Raw genomic sequence first — 25,542 nt, 5'->3', positions numbered from 1 at the left:
ACACCATACTTTGTGTGGTCTGTTAATTGTGCAGTAGCATTATGTCTGAAAAAACAATGTACATAACTTAATTAAAAAACATTTTACTGCTAAAAAATGCTAACCATCACCTAAGCCTTCAGTGAGTTGAAATCTTTTTGCTGATGGAAGGTCTTGCCTTGATGTTGATTACTACTGACTGATCAGGATAGTGGTTGCTGAAGGTTGGGGTGGCTGTGGTAATTTCTTAAAATAAGACAATAAAGTTTGCCACATCGATTAGTGCTTCCTTTCATGAAAGATTTCTCTGTAGCATGTCATGTGGTATGATAGCATTTTACACACAGTAGTTTTTTTTTTTTTCAAAATTAGAATCAATCTTCTCAAACCCTGCCACTGCTTTATCAACTAAGTAATATAATATTCTAAATAAACATTATTCACAGCAGGAGGCAGGGCCAAGACGGCAGAGTAGTGAGACACTTCCGGTGGACCCTCTTACAACAACGACCAGAAAAAACAAGTGAAGTGATTACATTTATGAGAAGCTAGAAGCCCTGATTATCAAAGGCAAAGTTAGAAAATGGAATGAATGGCAGGGAGAGGGAGAAATGGTTCAGAAGTGGAGAGGAGTTGCCATACATGATTGCTAGGAGCCCTCAGGCACCATCCCCAAGAGCAACTGCAGCGGGCTGGTGGTAGTGTTCAGCTGCAGTTTTCTCGGGGAGAAATAGTCAGCTGCACAGGCTACTCACACCTCCGGAACCAGAGAAGAATATCGCTCTCAGCAAAAGCTAAGTACTTGCATATATTTTACCATGCCCCCAGCACACAAGCTGGCTTCAGTGGTTGTCAGTTTCACTAGGCCTGAGATAGGTCCTACTACAACCTGAGCCATTCTTCCAGCCTTGGAGAAGGAATAAATTCACAACTGGGGGAAAAGATAATCTGCCAGCTTCACTAACCTCAGGAGCTCAGGACAGAAGTGGCTCCTGTCCAGGCATATATGTTCTGTGGACTTTGAATACCTTTACCCCTGCATGGGCCTGTGTGGGCCTATTTCAAGAGAATAGCCCCTGGTTGGCAGACTACAACTGTTTCAGCTCAGTGGTGGAGAGGGGGGTGTTTGATGTTTGACACCACTTTGCCTGTTGAACAGGGCCTTCACCTACCCACAACAGGGGCCTAAGGACTGGTGCTCCACTCAGGTCACCAAGCCACCTGCAACAGGAGTCCAAGAATAACTGGTACCTCCCAGCCCTTACAACCAAAATCATTGGGTGCCCATGGTCCGTCTGCAGAACCCACCCACCTGTGTGACCTAGGGAACAGGGAAGTACTTTCCTCACAGACACTCGGGGGACAGTTGTCAGCCTCCTGCCTTGTTCAGAGCATGACCCCTCTTGCAACCAGATACCGGTAACTACACCAATCACCCCTGCTCCTCTAAGACTGTAGCACAGAGCCTGTACCATACACTTGATGACCAACTACCTGGACACCTGAGCTGAATCCATACAAGAAAAGTGAATGAATTCCTTTGCTCAAATACGTGATAACAGCTCTAGCCATCCAGTGACAGGATGTTAGAACTTCAAAGGTGAAAATAATCAAGCTAGCACACGCATGCAGCCTATTTGTGCATATCAAAACAAAACAAAGCAAGAAGCTAAGATACAGTATGCAAACATAAAATAAACTAATACAACAACTTGTAGATTGCTCAGAGACAACAGTCACTGATCACTTCAACAAAGAATCAAGGGATCTTCTGGATGAAGATGCATTCCTGAAATTACCAGATGCAGAATACGAAAGATTAATACACAGAACTCTTCAAGACATCAGGAATGAGATCACGAAGGAGATCAGACAATACACAGAACAAGCCAAGGAATACACAGATAAAGCAGTTGAAGAAATTAAAACGGTTATTCAAGAACATAATGTAAAATTTAATAAGCTGCAAGAATCCACAGAGAGACAGCAATGAGAAATTCAGAAAATTAACAATGAAATTACAGTATTAGATAACTCGATAGAAGGTCAGAGGAGAAAAACTGAGCAAGTAGAAGCCAGAATTGGTGAGACTGAAGATAAAGCACTTGGCACCAGTATATTTGAAGAAAAATCAGGTAAAAGAATTTTAAAAAATGAAGAAAGCCTAAGAATCACATGAGACTCTATCAAGAGAAAAAACCTACAAGTGATTGGAGTACCAGAACAGGGAGGGATAACAGAAAATACAGAGAGAATTGTTAAAGATTTGTGGCAAAAAACTTCCCTGATATCATGAAAGATGAGAAGATATCTATCCAAGATGCTCATTGAACTCCACATAAGGTAGATCTTAAAAGAATGTCACCAAGACATATTATTATCAAACTTGTCAAAACCAAAGATAGAGAATTTTAAGAGCAGCTAGGCATAAATCAAAAGTCACCTACAAAGGAGAGTCAATAAGAATAAGCTGGAGCTACTCAGCAGAAACCATTCAGGCAAGAGGGCAATGGGATGACTTATATAAAGCATTGAAGGGAAAAAAAATTGTCAGCCAAGAATCATGTATCCAGCAAAAGTGTCTCTCAAATATGAAGGCTAAATTAGGACATTTCCAGATAAACTGAAGTTTAGGGAATTCGTAAAAACCAAACCAAAACTACAAGACATACTAAAGGGAGTTCTGTGGTTAGAAAGCCAATAATATCAGATATCAACCCAAGACTAGAACACTGGACAGAGCAATCAGATGTCAACCCAGATAGGGAAATCACAAAAACAAATCAAGATTAAAAAAACACTAAAAACAGGGAAACAGCGATGTCATTATATAAAAGAACACAACATTAAAACAATAAAGAGGGGCTAAGAAGTGTACAAAAAAAAAAAAAATTTTTTTTTTTTTAAGAAGTGTAGTCATACCTCTTTCATATAGAGAGGAAGACAAGGCAATATGAGGAAATAAAAGTTAGGTTTAAACTTAGAAAAATAGGGATAAATATTGAGGTAAACACAAAGGAGACTAACAATCCTACTCTTCTTCTGTTGTCAATCAAAAGATAGGAAAGAAGATATATTAAGGAAGGAGAAGGTGAGGAATATGGGCTAATCTTCTTATTCTCTAGATTTTCAAGAGCAGAATAAAGCATTTACTTGCTGACAAAAGAACAAAAACAAAACAAAACCAAAAAAAAAAATGCTCTTGTAGGATGTTGTCACTCAGATTCATTAGTAAATTCCCAGGATCCAGACCCCACATGTAGCATCCCGTGGCCACTAACTGTAATTATGTCAAAGTGAGATAGATAGTGCCACAATTATAATAGGAGACTTCAACACACCACATTGTTCATAAATAGTAAGGTAGCCACAAAGGAGACTAACAATCCTACTCATCAAAATAAAATACAAGAAAAAAATAGAGACTCAGAAGAATCTAAATCAACAACAATGAATATGAGGAAAAGATAATATATAAAGATAAACTACTCAGCACAAAAAATTAAGTGGGAAAAAGAAACTGTCAACAACACACAAAAAAAGACGTCAAAATGACAGCACTAAACTCATGTTGTTGTTGTTAGGTGCCGTCGAGTTGGTGCCGACTTATAGGAACCCTATGCACAACGGAACGAAACACTGCCCGGTCCTGCGCCATCCTTAGGATCGTTGTTATGCTCGAGTTCATTGTTGCAGCCACTGTGTCAATTCACCTCATTGAGGGTCTTCCTCCTTCTCCAGGAACTGATCCCTTGTGACAACATGTCCAAAGTATGTAAGACGCAGTCTCGCCACCCTTGCTTCTAAGAAGCATTGTGGCTACAATTCTTCCAAGACAGACTTGTTCATTCTTTTGGCAGTCCGTGGTATATTCGATATTCTTCGCCAACACCACAATTCAAAGGCATCAACTCTTCTTCAGTCTTCCTTATTCATTGTCCAGCTTTCACATGCATATGATGTGATTGAAAATACCATGGCTTGGGTCAGGTGCACCTTAGCCTTCGTGGTGACAACTTTGCTCTTCAACACTTTGAAGAGGTCCTTTGCGGCAGATTTACCCAATGCAATGCATCTTTTGATTTCTTGACTGCTGCTTTCATGGCTGTTGGTTGTGGATCCAAGTAAAATGAAACCCTTGACAACTTCAATCTTTTCTCCATTTATCATGATGTTGCTCATTGGTCCAGTTGTGAGGAATTTTGTTTTCTTTAGGTTGAGGTGCAGTCCATGCTGAAGGCTGTGGTCTTTGATCTTCATTAGTAAGTGCTTCAAGTCCTCTTCACTTTCAGCAAGCAAGGTTGTGTCATCTGCATAACGCTGGTTGTTAATGACTCTTCCTCCAATCCTGATGCCCTGTTTTTCTTCACAATATCCAGCTTCTCGTGTTATTTGCTCAGCATACATATTAAAGAGGTATGGTGAAAGAATACAACCCTGATGCATGCCTTTCCTGACTTTAAACCAATCAGTATCCCCTTGTTCTGTCTGAACAACTGCCTCTTGATCTATGTAAAGGTTCCTCATGAGCACAATTAAGTGTTCTGGAATTCCCATTCTTCGCAATGTTACCCATGGTTTGTTATGATCCACACAGTCCAATGCCTTTGCATAGTCAATGAAACACAGGTAAACATCCTTCTGGTATTCTCTGCTTTCAGCCAGGATCCATCTGACATCAGCAATGATATCTCTGGTTCCACGTACTCTCCTGAAACCGGCCTGAATTTCTGGCAATTCCCTGCCAATATACGCTGCAGCCGTTTTTGAATGATCTTCAGCAAAGTTTTGCTTGTGTGTGATATTAATGATACTGTTCTATAATTTATACATTTGGTTGGATTGCCTTTTTTGGGAATAGGCATAAATATGGATCTCTTCTGGTCAGTTGAGCAGGAAGCTGTCTTCTATATTTCTTACTATACATGAGTGAGCACCTCCAATGATGCATCTGTTCGTTGAAACATCTCAATTGATATTGCATCAATTCCTGGAGCCTTGTTTTTCACCAATGCCTTCAGAGCAGCTTGGACTTCTTCCTTCAGTACCATCGGCTCCTGATCATATGCTACCTCTTGAAATGGTTGAATATTGACTAATTCTTTTTGGTATGATGACTCTGTGTATTCCTTCCATCTTCTTTCGATGCTTCCTGCGTCATTTAATATTTTCCCCATAGAATCCTTCACCATTGCAACTCGAGGCTTGAATTTTTTCTTCAGTTCTTTCAGCTTGAGAAATGCTGACAGTGTTATTCCCTTTTGGTTTTCCATCCCCAGCTCTTTGCACATGTTATTATGATACTTTACTTTGTCTTCTCAGGAGGCCCTTTGAAATCTTCTGTTCAGTTCTTTTACTTTATCAATTCTTCCTTTTGCTTTAGCTGCTCGACGCTCAAGAGCAAGTTTCAGAGTCTCCACTGACATCCATCTTGGTCTTTTCTTTCTTTCCTGTCTTTTCAGTGACCTCTTGCTTTCTTCATAGATGATGTCCTTGATGTCATTCCACAACTCATCTGGTCTTTGGTCACTAGTGTTCAATGCATCAAATCTATTCTTGAGATGGTCTCTAAATTCAGGTGGGATATACTCAAGGTCATATTTTGGCTCTCGTGGACTTGCTCTGATTTTCTTCAGTTTCAGCTTGAACTTGCATATGAGCAATTGATGGTCTGTTCCACAGTCGGCCCCTGGCCTTGTTCTGACTGATGATATTGAGCTTTTCCGTCGTCTCTTTCCACAGATGTAGTCAATTTGATTTCTGTGTGTTCCATCTGACAAGGTCCATATGTATAGTCACCGTTTATGTTGGTGAAAGAAGGTATTTGCAATGAAGAAGTCGTTGGTCTTGCAAAATTCTATCATTTGATCTCCAGCATTGTTTCTACCACCAAGGCCATATTTTCAAATTACTGAACCTTCTTCTTCGTTTCCAACTTTTGCATTCCAATCACCAGTAATTATCAATGCATCTTGATTGCATGTTCAATCAATTCCAGACTGCAACAGCTGATGAAAAGCTTCTATTTCTTGATCTTTGGCCCTAGTGGTTGGGTGTGTGAATTTGAATAATAGTTGTATTAACTGGTCTTCCTTGTAGCCGTATGGATATTTTCCTATCACTGACAACAATGTTCTTTAGGGTAGATCTTGAAACGTTCTTTTTGACAATGAATGCAACATTATTCCTCTTCAAGTTGTCATTCCCAGCATGTAGACTATATGATTGTCCAATTCAAAATGGCCAATACCAGTCCATTTCAGCTCATTAATGCCTAGGATATCAAGGTTTATGTGTTCCATTTCATTTTTGATGATTTCCAATTTTCCTAGATTCATACTTCGTAAATTCCAGGTTCTGATTGTTAATGGATGTTTGCAGCTGTTTCTTCTCATTTTGAGTAATGCCACATCAGCAAATGAAGGTCCCGAAAACTTTACTCCATCCACATCATTAAGGTTGACTCTACTTTGAGGAGGCAGCTCTTCCCCAGTCATCTTTTGAGTGCCTCCCAACCTGGGGTGATCATCTTCCAGCACTATATCAGACAATGTTCCACTGCTATTCATAAGGTTTTCACTGGCTAATGCTTTACAGAAGTAGACTGCCGGGTCCTTCTTCCTGTCTGTCTTAGTCCGGAAGCTCAGCTGAAATCTATCCTCCATGGGTGACCCTGCTGGTATCTGAATACTGGTGGCATAGCTTCCAGCATCACAGCAACATGCAAGCCTCCATAGTATGACAAACTGACAGACACATGGGGGACTAAACTCATACCTATCCATAATTACACTGAATATAAATGGACTAAATGCATCAGTAAAGAGCCAATTAGTGGCAGAATGGTTTAAAAAAATCTGTCTATACGCCACCTACAAGAGACACACCTTAGACTTAGAGATACAAAGAAACTGAAACTCAAAGGATGGAAAAAATATGTCAGGCAAACAACAATCCAAAAAGAGCAGGAGTGGCAATATTAATTTCTCATAAAATACACTTTAAAGTTAAATCCACCACAAAGGATGGATAATGAAGGACACTATATAATGATTAAAGGGACAATATACCAGGAGGATAAAACCATATTAAATAATATGCACCCAATGACAGGGCTGCAAGATACATAAAACAAACTGTAACAGCTTTGAAAAGTGAGATTGATAGTGCCACAATTATAGTAGGAGACTTCAACACACCACTTTTGGTGAAGGACAGAACATCCAGAAAGAAGCTCAATAAAGCTATGGAAGACCTAAATGCCACAATCAACCAACTTGACCTCATAGACTTATACAGAACACTCCACCCAATAGCAGCCAAGCATACTTTCATTTCTACTACCCATGGAACACTCTCTAGAATAGACCACATATTATGTCATAAAGCAAGCCTTAGCAGAATCCAAAACATCAAAATATTACAAAGCATCTTCTGTGACCATAAGGCCATAAAAGTAGAAATCAATAACAGAAAAAGCAGGGAAAATAACTCAGACATTTGGAAACTGAACAATACGCTGCTCAAAAACGAGTGAGTCAGAGAAGACATCAAGGATAGAATAAAGAAATTCATAGAATCCAATGAGAATGAAAACACTTCCTATCAGAACCTTTGGGACACAGCTAAAGCAGTGCTCCGATGTCAATTTATATCAGTAACTGCACACAAAAAAAGAAGGGCCAAAATCAAAGAATTATCTGTACAACTTGAACAATAGAGACGAACGAAAGAAACTGTCAGGCGTCAGAAAGAAGCAAATAATAAAAATCAGAGCAGTATTAAATGAACTAGAGAACAGAAAAACAATTGAAAGAGTTAACAAGATCAAAAGCTGGTTCTTTGAAAAAAATTAACAAAAGAGATAAACCATTGGCTACCTGACAAAAGAAAAATAGGAGAGGAAGCAAATAACCCAAATAAGAAATGGGATGGGTGATACTACAACAGCCCCAACTGAAATTAAAAGAATCGTATCAGATTACTATGAAAAATTGAACTCTAAGAACTTTGAAAACCTAGAAGAAATGGATGAATTTCTAGAAATACACTACCTACCTAATCTAATACAAACAGAGGTAGAACAACTAAATAGACCCATAACAAAAAAAGAGATTGAAAAGGTAATTAAAAAACTCCCAACAAAAAAAAGCCCTGGCCCGGACGGCTTCAATGGAGAGTTCTAACAAACTTTCAGAGAAGAATTAACACCATTACTACTAAAGATATTTCATAGCATAGAAAAGGACGGAATACTTCAACACTCATTCTATGAAGCCAGCATATCCCTTATACCAAAACCAGATAAAGACACCACAAAAAAGAAAGTTACAGACCTATGTTCCTCATGAACTTAGATGAAGAAATCTTCAAAAAATTCTAGCGAATAGAATTCAACAACATATCAAAAAAATAATCCACCACAGCCAAGTGGAATTCATACCAGGTATGCAGAGATGGTTCAACATTAGAAAAACAATTAATGTATTCCATCACATAAATAAAACAAAAGATAAGAATCATATGACTTTATCAACTGGTGCAGAAAAGGGATTTGACAAAGTTCAACACCGATTCATGATAAAAACTCTCAGCAAAATAGGAATAGAAGGAAAATTCCTCAACATAAAAAAGGGCATTTATACAAAGCTAACAGCCAACATCATCCTAAATGGAGAGAGTCTGAAAGCATTCACCTTGAGATCAGGAACCCCACACAAGGATGGCCTTTATCACCACTATCATTCAACATTTTGCTGGAGGTCCTAGCGAGAGCAATTAGGCTAGAGTAAGAAATAAAGTACATCCAGATTGGTAAGGAAGAAGTAAAAGTATCTCTATTTGCAGATCACACGATTTTATACGCAGAAAACCCTAAAGAATCCTCAAGAAAACTACTGAAACTAAGAGTTCAGCAGAATATCAAGATACAAGGTAAACATACGAAACGCAGTTGGATTCCTCTACACCAACAAAAAGAACATCGAAGAGGAAATCACCAAATCAATACCATTACAGTAGCCCCCAAAGAGATTAAATACTTAGGAATAAAACTTACCTGAGATGTAAAAGACCTATACAAAGAAAACTACAAGATGCTACTGCAAGAAACCAAAAGAGATCTACATAAGTGGAAAACACACCTTGCTCATGGATAGGAAGACTTAACATTGTAAAAATGTCTGTTCTGCCAAAAGTGATCTATAGGTACAATGCAATTCTGATCCAAATTCTAATGACATTTTTTAATGAGATGGAGAAACAAATCACCAACTTTGTATGGAAGGGAAAGAGGCCCCGGATAAGTAAAGCCTTACTGAAAAAGAAGAACAAAGTGGTAGGCTCACTCTACCTGACTTTAGAACCTATTATACTGTCACAGTAGCCAAAACAGCCTGGTGCTGGTACAACAACAGATACATAGACCAATGGAACAGAATTGAGAATCCAGACATAAATCCATCTGCTATGAGCAGCTGATATTTGACAAAGGCCGAAAGTTGGTTAAATGGGGAAAAGACAGTCTCTTTAACAAATGGTGCTGGCATAACTGGATATCATCTGCAAAAAAAATGAAACAAGACCCATACTCCACTCCATGCACAAAAACTAACTCAAAATGGATCAAAGACCTAAATATAAAATCTAAAACGATAAAGATCATGGAAGAAAAAATAGGGACAATGCTAGGAGCCCTAATACATGGCATAAATAGTATACAAAAATTACGAACAATGCACAAATGCCAGAAGAGAACCTACATAACTGCGAGCTCCTAAAAATCAAACACTGATGTTCACCCAAACACTTCAACAAGAGTAAAAGATTACCTAAAGATTGGGAAAAGGTTTTAGCTATGACATCTGAGATCAGCATCCAATCTCTAAAATCTACACGATATTGCAAAAACTCAACTACAAAAAGACAAATAATCCAATTAAGACATGGGCAAAGGATACGAACAGGCACTTCACTAAAGAAGACATTCAGGTAGCTAACATACATGAGGAAATGCTCACGATCATTAGCCATTAGAGAAATGCAAATCAAAACTACAGTGAGATTCCATCTCACTCCAACAAAGCTACCATTAATCCAAAAACATAAAATAATAATTGTTGGAGAGGTTGTGGAGGGACTGGAACACTTATACACTGCTGGTGGGAATGTAAAATGGTATAGCCACTTTGGAAATTGATTTGGTGCTTTCTTAAAAAACTAGAAATAGAACTAACATATGATCCTTAATCCCACCCCTTGGAATATATCCTAGAGAAATAAGAGCCTTTACACGAACAGAACAGAAAGACAAATGTTCTTTGCAGCACTGTTTACAATAGCAAAAAGATGGAAGCAAGCAAGGTGCCCATCAATGGATGAATGGATAAATAAATTATAGTATATTCACACAGCGGAATACCATGCATCGATAAGGAATAATGATGAATCCGTGAAACATTTCATAACATGGAGGAATCTGGAAGGCATTATGCTGAGTGAAATTAGTCAGCTGCAAAATGACAAATATTATATAAGAACACTATTATAAGAACTCGAAAAATAGTTTAAATAGAGAAGAAAATATTCTTTGATGGTTACAAGACTGGGGGGGGATTGAGAGAGAGGGGTATTCACTAAATAGATAGTAGACAAGGACTATATTAGGTGAAGGAAAAGACAACACACAATACAGGAGAGGTCAGCACAACTGGAATAAACCAAAAGCAAAGAAGATTCCTGAATAAACTGAACACTTCAAAGACCAGGGCAGTAGGGGCAGGAGTTTGGGGACCATGGCTTCAGGAGACATCTAGGTCAATTTGCATAATAAAATCTATTAAGAAAACATTCTGCATCCCACTTTGGAGAGTGGTGTCTGGGGTCTTCAACGTTAGCAAGTGGCCATCTAAGGTGCATCAACTGGTCTCAACCCACCAGGAGCAAAAGAGAATGAAGATCACCAAAGACACAAGGTAACTATGAACCAAAGAGACAGAAAGAGCCACATAAACCAGAGACTACATCAGCCTGAAACCAGAAGAACTAGATGGTGCCCGGCTGCAAATGATGACTGCCCGGATGGGAAACACAACAGAGAACCCCTGAGGGAGCAGGAGAACCGTGGGATGCAGACCCCAAATTTTGATAAAAAGACCAAACTTAATGGCCTGGCTGAGACTAGAAGGAACCTGGAGGTAATGGTCCCCAGACCTTCTGTTTGCCCAAGAGAGGAACCATTCCCAAAGCCAACTCTTCAGATAGGGTTTGGATTGGACTATGAGATAGAAAATGATACTGGTGAAGAGTGAGCTTCTTGGATCAAGCAGACACGTGAGACTGCATGGGCAGCTCCTGTCTGGAGGGGAGATGAGAGGGCAGAGGGATTCAGAAGCTAGCTGAATGGACACAAAAATAATAGAGAAAAGAAGTGTGCAGTCTCGTTAAGGGGAGAGCCACTAGAAGTATATAGCAAGGTGTATATATATTTTTGTTTGAGAGACTGACTTGATTTGTAAACTTTCACTTAAAGCACAATAAAATTTTAAAAATAAAGAAAAAAATCAATATTAACAGGAGTTTGGAAGAAGCTGATTCCAACTTTCATGCATGATTTTGAGGGGCTCAAGATTTTAGTGGACGAAGTAACCGTAGATGTGTTAGAAATAGCAAGAGAACTAAAATTAGAAGCAGAGCCTGAAGATGTGCCTGAACTGCTGCAATCTCATTATAAAATTTTAATGGATGAGGAGTTGCTTCTTACGGATAAGCAAAGAAAGCGGTTCCTTGAGATGGCATTTACTCTTGGTGAAGACACTGTGAATACTGTTTTATCTTCAGTCTCACTAATTCTGGCTTCCACTTCCACAAATCTGCTCCTTTGACTTTCTATTGAGTTATCTAATTCTGTAATTTTATCATTAATCTTCTGAATTTCTGATTGCTGTTTTTATGTGGATTCTTGCAGCTTACTAAATTTTACATTATGTTTTTGAATAACCTTTTAATTTCTTTAATTTTTCTGTGTGTTCCTTGGCTTGTTCTGCATATTGCCTGATCTCCTTCCTGATGTCTTGAAGATTTCTATATATTAATCTTTTATATTCTTATATTCTGCACCTGGTAATTCCAGGAAGGTATTTTCATCCAGACGATTCCTTGATTCTTTGTTTTGAGATCTTGTTCAAGTCATCATGGTCTGCTTCTTTATATGATTTGATATTAACTGTTGTCCCTGAGCAATCTACAAGTATTGTATTAGTTTATTTTATGTTTTCATACTGTATCCTAGCTTCTTGCTTTGTTTTGTTTTGATATGCCAGATAGGTTGGTTGTGTGAGCTGGATTGATTATTTTCACCTTTGAAGCTCTAACATCCTGTCACTGGATGCCTAGAGCTGTTATCAGGTATATGAGCCTAGGAATCCACTCACTTTTCTTGTGTGGATTCAGCTCATGTGTCCAGGTAGTTGGTCATCAAGTGTGTGGTACAGGCTCTGTGATACGGTCTTAGAGAGGCAGGGGTGATTGGTATAGGTACAGGTATCTGGTTGCAGCAGAGGGTCATGCTCTGAACAAGGCAGGGGGATGACAAATGTCCCCCGAGTGTCTGTGAGGAAAGCACATCCCTGTTCCCTAGAGTGTACAGGTGGGTAGGTTCTGCAGATGGACCATATGCACCCAGTGGTTTTGGTTGTAAGGGCTGGGAGGTACCAGTTATCCTTGGACCCCCGTTGCAGGTGGCTTGGTGACCTGAGTAGAGCCACCAGTCCTTAGACCCCTGATGTGGGTAGGTGAGGGCCCTGCTTAATAGGCAAAATGGTGTCAAACATCAAATGTCTGCCTCTCCACCACTCAGCTGAAACAGTTGTTGTAGTCTGCCAACAAGGGCCTATTCTCCTGAAATAGGCCCACACAGGTCCATGCAGGGGTAAAGGTATTCAAAGTCCACAGAACGTTTATACCTGGACAGGAGCCGCTTCTGTCCTGAGCTCCTGAGGTTAGTGGAGCTGGCAGATTATCTTTTCCCCCAATTGTGAATTTATTCCTTCTCCAAGGCTGGGAGCATGGCTCAGATGCTCAGCAGGACCTATCTCAGGCCCAGGGACGTCAACAGCCACTGAATCCAGCTTAGGGGCTGGGGGAGCAGCAAAATATATGCAAGTACTTAGCTTTTGCTGAGAGCGCCGTTCTTCTCTGGTTCTGGAAGTGTGAGTATGCTGTGCGACTGGCTGTTTCTCCCTGAAAAAACTGCAGCTAAATGCTACCATCAGCCAACCTCAGTTGCTCCTGGGAGTGGAGCCTGAGAGTTTCCAGAGATTCAGGTCCTGTAACAACTCTCCGGTTCTGAAATGTCTCTCCCTCCCCCTGCCACTCAGTCTGCTCTGTAACTTTTCCTTTGATGTTCAGGGCTCCTAGCTTGTCATAAATATGTTTCACTTGTTTTTTCAGGTCTTCGTTGTAAGAGGGATCACCAGAAGTGTCTGACTACTCCACCATCTTGGCCCCATGGAGTCAATCTCCAATGTTGATATTTTGACCTCCTCCCTTGAATCACAAATATTCTTCTTATTTTTTTTTTTTATTTTTTATTGTGCTTTAAGTGAAAGTTTACAAATCAAGTCAGTCTCTCACACAAAAACCCATATACACCTTGCTACACACTCACAATTACTCTCCACCTAATGAAACAACCCACTCTCTCCCTCCACTCTCTCTTTTCATGTCCATTTCCCCAGCTTCTAACCCCCTCCACCCTCTCATCTCCCCTCCAGGCAGGAGATGCCAACATAGTTTCAAGCATACACCTGATCCAAGAAGCTCACTCCTCACCAGCATCCCTCTCCAACCCATTGTCCAGTCCAACCCATGTCTGAAGAGTTGGCTTCGGGAATGGCTCCTGTTCTGGGCCAACAGAAGGTCTGGGGACCATGACCACTGGGGTCCTTCAGGTCTCAGTCAGACCATTAAGTCTGGTCTTGTGAGAATTTGGGGTCTGTTTTTTTTTTTTTTTTATCCCACTGCTCTTCTGCTCCCTCAGGGGTTCTCTGTTGTGTTTCCCATCCAGGCAGTCATCGGTTGTAGCCAGGCACCATCTAGTTCTTCTGGTCTCAAGATGATGTAGTCTCTGGTTTATGTAGCCCTTTCTGTCTCATGGGCTCATAATCACCTTGTGTCCTTGGTGTTCTTCATTCTCATTTGATCCAGGAGGATTGAGACCAATTGATGCATCTTAGATGGCTGCTTGCTAGCGTTTAAGACCCCAGACGCCACTCTTGAAAGTGGGATGCAGAATGTTTTCTTCATAGATTTTATTATGCCAATTGACTTAGATGTCCCCTGAAGGCATGGTCCCCAGACCCCTGCCCCTGCTACGCCGGCCTTCGAAGCATTCAGTTTATTCAGGAAACTTCTTCGCTTTTGGTTCAGTACAATTGTTCTAACCTCCCCTGTATTGTGTGCTGTCTTTCCCTTCACCTAAAGTAGTTCTTATCTACTATCTAATTAGTGGATGCCCCTCTTCCACCCTCCCTCCCTCCCCCCTCTTGCAACCACAAAAGAGTGTTTTCTTCTCAGTTTAAACTGTTTCTCAAGTTCATATAATAGTGGTCTTATACATATTTGTCCTTTTGCAACTGACTAATTTCACTCAGCATAATGCCTTCCAGGTTCCTCCATGTTATGAAATGTTTCACAGGTTCCTCACTGTTCTTTACTGATGTGTAGTATTCCATTGTGTGAATATGCCATAATTTATTTATCTATTCATCCATTGATGGGCACCTTGGTTGCTTCCATCTTTTTGCTATTGTAAACAGTGCTGCAATAAACTTGGGTGTGCATATATCTGTTTGTGTAAAGGCTCTTATTTCTCTAGGATATATTCTAAGGAGTGGGATTGCTGGATCCTATGGAGTTCTATGTCCAGCTTTTTAAGGAAGTGCCAAATCGATTTCCAAAGTGGTTGTACCATTTGACATTCCCACCAGCACTGTAGAAGTGTTCCAATCTCTCCACAGCCTCTCCAACATTTATTATTTTGTGTTTTTTTGGATTAATGCCAGCCTTGTTGGAGTGAGATGAAATCTCATTGTAGTTTCGATCTGCATTTCTCCAATGGCTAATGATTGTGAACATTTCCTCATATATCTGTTAGCTACCTGAATGTCTTCTTTAGTGAAGTACCTGTTCATATCCTTCGCCCATTTTTTAATTGGGTTGTCTTTTTGCAGTTGAGTTTTTGCAGTATCATGTAGATTTTAGAGATCAGGTGCTGATCAGAAATGTCATAGCTAAAAACTTTTTCCCAGTCTGTAGGAAGTCTTTTTACTTTGTGGTGAAGTCTTTGGATGAGCATAGGTGTTTGATTTTTAGGAGCTCCCAGTTATCTAGTTTTTCTTCTATGTTCTTTATAATGCTTTGTATACTGTTTATGTCATGTATTAGGGCTCCTAACTTTTCCCCTATTTTTTCTTCCATGATCTTTATCGTTTTAGACTTTATATTTAGGTCTTTGATCCATTTTAAGTTAGTTTTTGTGCATGGGGTGAGGAATAGGTCTTGTTTCTTTTTTTTGCAGATGGATATCCAGTTATGTGAGCACCGTTTGTTAAAAAAAACTGTCTTTTCCCCATTAATTGTTTTGGGGTCTTTGTCAAATATCAACTGCTCATATGTGGATGGATTTATGTCTGGATTCTCAATTCTGTTCCATTGGTCCATGTACCTGTTGTTGTGCCAGTACCAGGCTGTTTTGACTACTGTGGTGATATAAAAGGTTCTAAAATTAGGTAAAGTAAGGCCTCCCACTTTGTTCTTCTTTTTCAGTAAGGCTTTACTTATCCGGGGCCTCTTTCCCTTTCATATGAAATTGGTGATTTGTTTCTCCATCTCATTAAAGAATGTCATTGGGATTTGGATCGGAATTGCATTAAATGTATAGATCGCTTTTGGTAGAATAGACATTTTTATAATGTTAAGTCTTCCTATCCATGAGCAATGTATGTTCTTCCACTTTTGTAAGTCTCTTTTGGTTTCTTGCAGAAGTGTACTGTAGTTTTCTTTATATAAGTCTTTTACATCTCTGGTAAGATTTATTCCTAAGTATTTTATCTTCTTGGGGGCCACTGTAAATGGCACTGAATTGGTGATTTCCTCTTTGATGTTCTTTTTTTTGGTGTAGAGGAATCAAACTGATTTTTGTGTGTTTATCTTATATTCCGATACTCTGCTGAACTCTTCTATTAGTTTCAGTAGTTTTCTTGAGGATTCCTTAAGGTTTTCTGTGTATAAGATCATGTCATCTGCAAATAGGGATACTTTTAATTCCTCCTTGCCAATCTGGGTGCGCTTTATTTCTTTATCTAGCCTAATTGCTCTGGCTAGGACTTCCAGCATGATGTTGAATAAGAGTGGTGATAAAGGGCATCCTTGTCTGGTTCCTGATCTCAGTGGGAATGTTTTCAGGCTCTCTCCATTTAGGGTGATGTTGGCTGTTGGCTTTGTATAAATGCCCTTTATTATGTTCAGGAATTTTCCTTCTATTCCTGTTTTGCTAAGAGTTTTTATCATGAATGAACATTGAGCTTTGTCAAATGCCTTTTCTGCATCAATTGATAAAATCATGTGATTCTTGTCTTTTGTTTTATTTATGTGGTGGATTACATTAATTGTTTTTTGTAATGTCAAACCATCCCTGCCTGGTATGAATCCCACTTGGTCATGGTGAATTATTTTTTTGATATGTTTTTGAATTCTATTGGCTAGAATTTTGTAGAGGATTTTTGCATTTACATTCATGAGGGATATAGGTCTATAATTTTCTTTTCTTGTGGTGTCTTTACCTGGTTTTGGTATCAGGGATATACTGGCATCATAGAATGAGTTTGGTAGTTTTCCGTCCTTTTCTATTATCTGAAATACCTTTAGTAGTTGTGGTGTTAACTGTTCTCTGAAAGTTTGGTAGAACTCTGCAGTGAAGCCATCCGGACCAGGGCTTTTTTTTTTTTGTTGGGAGTTTTTTGATTACCTTTTCAATCTCTTCTTTTGTTATGGGTCTATTTAGTTGTTCTATTTCTGTTTGTGTTAGGTTAGGTAGGTAGTGTGTTTCTAGGAATCCTTCCATTTCTTCTAGGTTTTCAAATTTGTTTGAGTATAGTTTTCCATATTAATCTGGTATGATTCTTTTCATCTCAGTTGGGTCTGTTGTAATATCACCCCTCTCACTTCTTATTCGGTTATTTGCTTCCTCTCCTGTTTTTCTTTTGTCAGTTTGGCCAGTGGTTTATCAATTTTGTTGATTTTTTCAAAAAAATCAGCTTTTGATCTTGTTAATTCTTCCAATTGTTTTTCTGTTTTCTATTTCATTTAGTTCAGCTCTAATTTTTATTATTGGTTTTCTTCTGGTGCCTGTGGGTTTCTTTTGTTGCTCTCTTTTTATTTGTTCAAGTTGTAGGGATAATTCTTTGATTTTGGCCCTTTCTTCTTTTTGGATGTGTGCATTTATTGATTTTAATTGGTCTCTGAGCACCGCTTTTGCTGTGTCCCAAAGGTTTTGATAAGAAGTGTTTTCATTCTCATTGGATTCTCTGAATTTCTTTATTCCATTCTTAATGTCTTCTATAATCCAGTCTTTCTTGAGCAGGGTATTGTTCAGTTTCTAAGTGTTTGATTCCTTTTCCTTGCTTTTTCTGTTATTGATTTCCACTTTCATGGCCTTATGTTCAGAGAAGATGCTTTGTAATATTTCAATGTTTTGGATTCTGTTAAGGCTTGCTTTATGACCTAATATGTGGTCTATTCTCAAGAATGTTCCATGTGCACTAGAAAAGAAACTATGCTTGGCTGCTGTTGGGTGGAGTGTTCTGTATATATGTACGAGGTCAAGTTGGTTGATTGTGGCATTTATGTCTTCTGTGTCTTTATTAAGCTTCTTTCTGGATGTCCTGTCCTTCACCAAAAGTGGTGTGTTAAAGTCTCCTACTATTATTGTGGAGCTGTCTATCTCACTTTTGAATGCTGATAGAGTTTGTTTTCTGTATCTTGCAGCCCTGTCATTGGGTGCATAAATATTTTAATATGGTTATATCTTCTTGGTGTATTGTCCGTTTAATCATTATATAGTGTCCTTCCTTATCCCTTCTGATGGATTTAACTTTAAAGTCTATTTTGTCAGAAATTAATATTGTCACTCCTGCTTTTTTTTGGTTGTTGTTTGCTTGATATATTTTTTTCCATCTTTTGAATTTTAGTTTGTGTCTCTAAATCTAAGGTGTGTCTCTTGTAGATAGCATATAGATGGATCTTGTTTTTTAATCCATTCTGCCACCCTCTGTCTCTTTATTGGCGCATTTAGTCCATTTACCTTCAGGGTAATCATGGATAGGTATGAATTTAGTGCTATCATTTTGATGTCTTTTTTTGTGTGTTGACAGTTTCTTTTCCCCACTTGATTTTATGTGCTGAGTAGATTTTCTTTATATATTGTCCTTTCCTCATATTTGTTGTTGATTTTGTTTCTGCTAAGTCTGTATTTTTCTCTTGTGTTTTATTTTGATGAGTAGGATAGTTTGTCTCCATTGTGGTTACCTTATTATTTTTCTAAATTTAAAACTAACTTTTATTTCTTTGTATCGCCGTATCTTCCTCTCCATATGGAAGGTGTATGATTACATTTTTTAGTCCCTCTTTATTATTTGAATGTTGTCTTTTTTATAGACTAACATTGCTGTTACCTTGTTTTGGGCTTTTTTTTTTTTAAAATAATCTTGCTTTGTTTTTTTGGATTTCCCTGTCTGGATTGACTTCCGGCTGCTCTGCCCAGTGTTCTAGTCTTGGGTTGATACCTGATATTATTGATTTTCTAATCAAAGAACTCCCTTTAGTATTTCTTGTAGTTTTGGTTTGGTTTTTACAAATTCCCTGAACTTGTGTATATCTGGAAATGTCTTAATTTCACCTTCGTATTCAAGAGACAGTTTTGATGGATATATGATTCTTGGCAGGCAATTTTTTTCCTTCAATTTTTTAAATATGTCATCCCATTGCCTTCTTGCCTGCGTACTTTCCGCCGAGTAGTCTGAGCTTAATCTTATTGGCTCTCCTTTGTCGGTGACTTTTCGTTTATCCCTCAGTGCTCTTATAATTCCCTCTTTATCTTTGGTTTTTGCAAGTTTGATTATAATATCTCTGGGTGACTTTCTTTTAAGATCTACCTTCTGTGGAGTTCGATGAGCATCTTGGATAGATATCTTCTCATCTTTCACAATATCAGGGAAGTTTTCTGCCAACAAATCTTCAACAATTTTCTCTGTATTTTCTGTTATCCCACCCTGTTCTGGTACTCCAATCACTCATAGGTTACTTCTCTTGATAAAGTCCCATATGATTCTTAAGGTTTCTTCATTTTTTAAAATTCTTTTATCTGATTTTTCTTCAGATATGTTAGCGCCAAGTGATTTTTCTTTGAGTTCAGAAATTCTAGCTTCTACTTGCTCAATTATGCTCCTCTGACTTTCTATTGAGTTATCTAATTCTGTAATTTTAGTCTTCTGAATTTCTGATTGCTGTCTGTGGATTTTTCCAGCTTATTAAACTTTTCTTTATGTCCGTGAATAATCTTTCTAATTTCTTCAGTTGCTTTATCTGGAATCACAAATATTCTTAATGGCATCTAGAATGGAGAATCCTTTGTAGAAGGTTTTCAGTTTTACTTGGCCCAGATCTATCAGAGGAATCACTATCTATGACAGCTATAGCCTTACAAGATGTATTTCTTAAATAATAAAACTTGAAAGTTGAAATTACTCTTTGATTCGTGGACATTGTGTTAGCAGGCATAAAAACATTAATGTCCTTGTACATCTCCATAGGAGCTCCTGGGTGACCAGGTGTATTGTCAATAAGCAGTAATAGTTTGAAAGGAATTTTTTTTTTTTTTTTTTCTGAGCAGTAGGTCTCAACAGTGAGGTTGGAATTTTCAGTAAACCATGTTGTAAACATATGTGTTGTCATCCAGGTTTTGTTGTTCCATTTATAGAGCACAAGCAGAGTAGATTTAGCATACTCCTTAAGGGCTCTAGGAATTTTGGAAAGATAAATGAGCATTGGCTTCAACTTAAAGTCACCAGCTGCCTTAACCCCTAGCAAGAGAGTCCATCTGTCCTTTGAAGTTTTGAAGCCAGGCATTGATTTCTCTCTAGCTATGAAAGTCCTAGATGGCATCTTCTTCCAATATAAGGCTGTTTTGTCTATACTGAAAATCTGTTGTTTAGTGTAGACACCTCCATCAATTATCTTAGCTAGATGACTTGCTGCGGCTTCTACAGCAACACTTTCTGCTTCACCTTGCACTTTTATGTTATGGAGACAACTTATTTCCTTAAACTTCATGAATCAACCTCTGCTAGCTTCAGACTTTTCTTCTGTAGCTTCCTCACCTCTCTCAGCCTTCATAAAATTTAAGAGACTTAGGGCCTTGCTCAGGGTTAGACTTTGATTTAACAGTATGTTGTGGCTCATTTGATCTTCTATCCAGACCCCTAAAACTGCAATAAAACTGCTTTGGTTTCTTATCATCCACGTGTTCACTGGAGTAGGACTTCTAATTTCCTTCAAGAACCTTTCCTTTGCATTCACAATTTGGCTAGCTGTTTGGTGCAAGGGGCCTCACTTTTGGCTTATCTCAGCTTTCAACATGCCTTCCTCACTAAACTTAGTCATTTCTAGTTTTTGTTTTTCAGTGAGAAATGTGTGACTCTTCCTTTCATTTGAACACTTAGAGGCCAATGTAGGGTTATTAATTGGCCTAATTTCAATATAGTTGCATATTAGTGAATAGAGGGAGAGAGATGGGGGAATGGCTGGTTAACGGAGTAGTCAAAACACACACAATATTTATTAAGTTTATCATCTTATATGGGAGTGGTTCTAGCAACCCGAAACAATTACAATAGTAACATCAAAGATCACTAATCACCATAACAGATAAAATAATAATGAAAAAGTTTGAAGTGTTGTGAGAATTACCAAAATGTGACACAGAGACACAAAGTGAGCACATGCTTTTGGAAAAATGGCACCAATAGACTTGCTTCACAGAGGGTTGCCACAAACCATCAATTTGTAAAAAACACAATATCTGCAAAGCACAATAACGCGAAGTGCAATAAAACAAAGTATGCCTGTACACACAAAAGTTTTCTCTTCTTCTTTGGTAATCTCTCCCATAGACCCCTCCCTGTCCCTTCATACTAAGGCAAAAACTGCTCTGTTTTTTCTCCCTATAAATTTGTTCATTTTCTAGGATTTTATAGAAATGGAATTACACATTTCTCAAGCTAAAAGAACTGAAGAAGAAATTCAAACCTTGAGTTGCAACATTGAAGGATTCTATAGGGAAAATATTAAACGACACAGGAAGCATCAAAAGAAAAGGGGAAGGAATTCACAGAGTCACTATACCAAAAAAGAATTGGTCGATGTTCAAACCTTTCAGGAGGTAGCATATGATCAGGAACCAATGATACTGAAGGAAGAAGTCCAAGGTGCACTGAATGCATTGGCAAAAAACAAGGCTTCAGGAATTGATGGAGTATCAATTGAAATGTTTCCACAAAGAGATGCAGCTCTGGAAGTGCTCACTCATCTATGCCAAGAAATTGACAGGTACCTGGCCAACAAACTGGAAGAGATCCATATTTATGCTTATTCCCAAGAAAGGTGTTTCAACCAAATGCAGAAATTATAGAACAATATTGTTAATATCACATGCAAGTACAATTTTGCTGAAGGTTATTCAAAAGTGGCTGCAGCACTCTATCGACAGGGAACAGCCAGAAATTCAAGCCAGGTTCAGAAAGAACTTGGAAACAGGGATATCATTGCTGATGTCAGATGGATCTTGGCTAAAAGCAGATAATACCAGAAAGATGTTTACCTGTGTTTTATTGAGTGTGCAAAGGCATTCATTCAACAGTGTGGATCATAACAACTTATGGATAACTTTGGGAAGAATGGGAATTCCAGAACACTTAATTGTGCCCATAAGGAACCTGTACATAGATCAAGAGGCAATCATTTGAAAAGAGTAAGCAGATACTGCATGGCTTAAAGTCAGAAAAGTTGTGCGTCGGGGTTGTATCCTTTCACCACACCTATTCAACCTGTACGCTGAGCAAATAATCCGAGAAGTTGGACTGTAAGCAGAACGGGGCATCATGACGGAAGGAAGACTCATTAAAAACCTGCCATATGCAGATAACAAAACCTTGCTTGCTGAAAATGAAGAGGACTTGAAACACTAACTGATGAAGATCAAAGTCTACAGCCTTCACTATGGATTACAGCTCAACATAAAGAAAACAAAACACCCTTACATCTGGACCAATAAGCAACATCATGATAAATGGAGAAAAGACTGAAGTTGTCAGGGATTTCATTTTACTTAAGCCACAATGAGCGCCCATGAAAACAGCAGTCAAGAAATGAAACACATTGCATTGGGCAAATCAGCTGCAAAGGACCTCGTTAAAGTGTTAAAAAGCAAAGATGTCACCTTGAAGACTAAGGTGTGCCTGACCCAACGCTTGGTGTTTTCAGTCACCTCATACGCATACAAAAGCTGGACAATGAATAAGGAAGAAGAATTGATTCCTTTGAATTACGGTGTTGGCAAAGATTATTGAATATACCATGGACTGCCAAAAGAAGAAAGAAATCTATCTTCGAAAAATTATAGCCAGAATGCTCCTTAGAAACAAGGACGGCGAGACTATGTCTCACCTAGTTTGGACATTCTATCAGGAGGGATCAGCCCCTGGAGAAGGATATCATGTTTGGTAAAGTCAGCAAAAAAGAGGAAGACCCTCAATGAGATGGATTGACACAGTAGCTGTAAAAATGGGCTCAAGCATAGCAGCGATTATGAAGATGGCGCAGGACCAGGCAGTGTTTTCTTCTGTTGTACATAAGATTTCTAAGGGTAGGTACTGACTCGATGGCACCTAACAACGACAACAGAATTATGCAAGGATCCCAATTCCAGCTCCCCAAAATGTACAAGGTCTGTGGCCTAGGAACTTATCCTTTCATAGGCATTAAGACTCTTTCAGTTACTGTATGTACATCACTCTGTGCATTGTGGGGCATCAAACCCATGTCTTCACTTCGGTATAGATTTTCATTTTTATTACCTAGTGATTTCCTTTTCTTGCCTTCAAACTTGGCTATGGTTTTTATTTCTTTTAAAATATTTTATGTAGTATGTCTATATGTTATATGTTTCAGGTGAGGCAAAGGAGTTTTTTTTTTTGCATTTGCCTTCACCTGCAAATTGACTGAAAACCTTAATCCTTTTTTTTTAATTTAGTTTGGCTATGATTATTCGGGCACCCTGGTGGTGCATTGGTTAAGAACTCGGTTGCTAACCAGAAGTTTGGGAGTTTGAATCCACCAGTGCTCCTTGGAAACCCTATAGGGCAGTTCTGCTCTGTCCTGTAGGATCCGTATGAGTTGAAATTTACTCAATGGCAACGGGGTTTTTTTTTTTTTTTAAAACTATTATTCTAATTCAAAGAATTGCTATTTGAGTAAATACATTTGGCAAGGTGACATTAATAATGTCAAAGTTTTCTTTACTAATTTAGAATAACCAGACCTTTTTCTTACCCCCAAATCCATCTTTGAGAGATTTTTAAATGGTAGCTTTAATGATGTGTCGCTTGAAAACATTGTAAAGCTTTGTTATTCATGTTAAGATATGCTTATCTTTTTGGCATTATGGAAAGTAACACCAGATGAATTTCTAATTCGCTTGTTGCCAGAATCAGAAATGAAAAAAATATTTCGTTAAATATGTCTCCTCTTCTGACTGCTAATGAACTATTGATAATTACAGGTAGAATTATCCTCCTATGTGTAGGTTCTTTTGAATTTGACGTGTTGGTAAAAACATATGTTTTGATGCCTCAATTTTTCTACAACTTCTAGTCAAATACTTTGGAAATTTAATTTTTACACCATGTTTAACTTCATTTGACCTTCATTTGGCCCAGATACATGATTGCAAACATAGGCAGTGAAATTATATGGCAGTATTTAGTTATAAAGTCATCATTTGGAAAATTGAGAGTATATGTATATTGACTTTGTGATTATTATTAGAATTAAGCCAAAGATTTTTAAATATTATGAAGTAACACATTTTGAGAAATACTGATTTAGGCTCTTATCCAACTGAGGGTAAGAGAATAAGTTTACTAGGAGGGAGCACTGTGTTAGGGGTGAAGCCAGATTATATCAGGGTATTATAAACTCCTTGGATTTGTCCCTGCCCCAGCTCTTAGTGTTGAATTCTCCCTACTTAGTAAGCATACCCTCCAGACTGAGCATCTCTGTCTTAGGGAACCCTTATATAAAATGGTGGGAAGAGTAGTAGCATCATATCGTCAATACCTGCCTAACTTCAGTGAGGATAATGCGAATCAAGATCAGCCCAAGGCTGATCCCTATGACATGGAGGCCACGTATACCTCCACTCCTCAATATTTTAACAGTTCTGACACCAGGTGTCCCTCCCATGGCATTCTCTACTTCTTTTCTCAGTTCATTAATCCCTTGTAATGGCCACCGAGAACTCACAGATCATACTTATAGCTAAGTGGTTTATTAAGGAACGGGATACAGCTCAGGATCAGCATCAACAGGCTACAACTCAGAATCAAGATCAGGAAGAATGCAGGCAAAGTTTCCCTTCTTCAGTGCCGGACAGCTCTCTCAGCTCCTCTCAGCTGTGCAGGTCTCTCTCTCAGGACACACCTCCTCTCAGCCCCCTGAGGACAGGCCTTCTGTTAGCCCCCTGAGGACTGGCTCCTCTTAACCCCCTGAGGACAAGCACCTCTTGGCCCCCTCAGGACTGGCTCCTCTAGGCTCCCTCAGGACTGGTTCTTCTTGGCTGTACTGCTAGGCCCCTTCCAGGCCTGTTGCTGCTGGCTTTGCAGCCAGGCCCCTTCTGGACCTCTTGCTGTTTTCAGCGTTATAGCTGTTGCCCAGTGTTACAGCTCTTTTAGGAGGCTCCTTGCCTTCTCTCTATCTGTTTCTTCTTTCTGCTTTCTTCCTTCTGCTTCTTCTCACTGCTTCTCTTCTTGCTTCTTTCTGTCTGCAAAACATTCGGGGGGCTAGCTGCTCATATCTACAAACTCCTTGCCAATTTCTAAGCATGGCACTCCCACAAGGTCCACAAACTGACCAATCCCCTCTTGGTAGACCACACACACTTCATTTGCGTAGTAGGTGCACCTGGGCTGCAACTCACCTCATTTGCCTAGTCTATTGACTAATGCCTGCACGGTTCATACCAATCACAGGGCAGGCTACAGCAAAGTATCAGACAAAAAATATCAAAATCAAGTTGTTTATAGTTTATCCAGGAAATATTGACCAACCTGAGCAAAGTAACAAACCCTCTGAGGAAACAAACTAGGGCAAATGTAACCGCTCAAGGTTTAGGGGGAAAATCTCTCAAGATGTTTTTCAGAAGAACCAAGGTAAAATGCCGCTTAACCAACT

This window comes from Elephas maximus, chromosome 10 (assembly GCF_024166365.1).
Source record: "Elephas maximus indicus isolate mEleMax1 chromosome 10, mEleMax1 primary haplotype, whole genome shotgun sequence".
NCBI lineage: Eukaryota > Metazoa > Chordata > Mammalia > Proboscidea > Elephantidae > Elephas > Elephas maximus.
The sequence above is the reverse complement of the archived record's forward strand: the minus strand, read 5'-3'. Positions refer to the sequence as shown.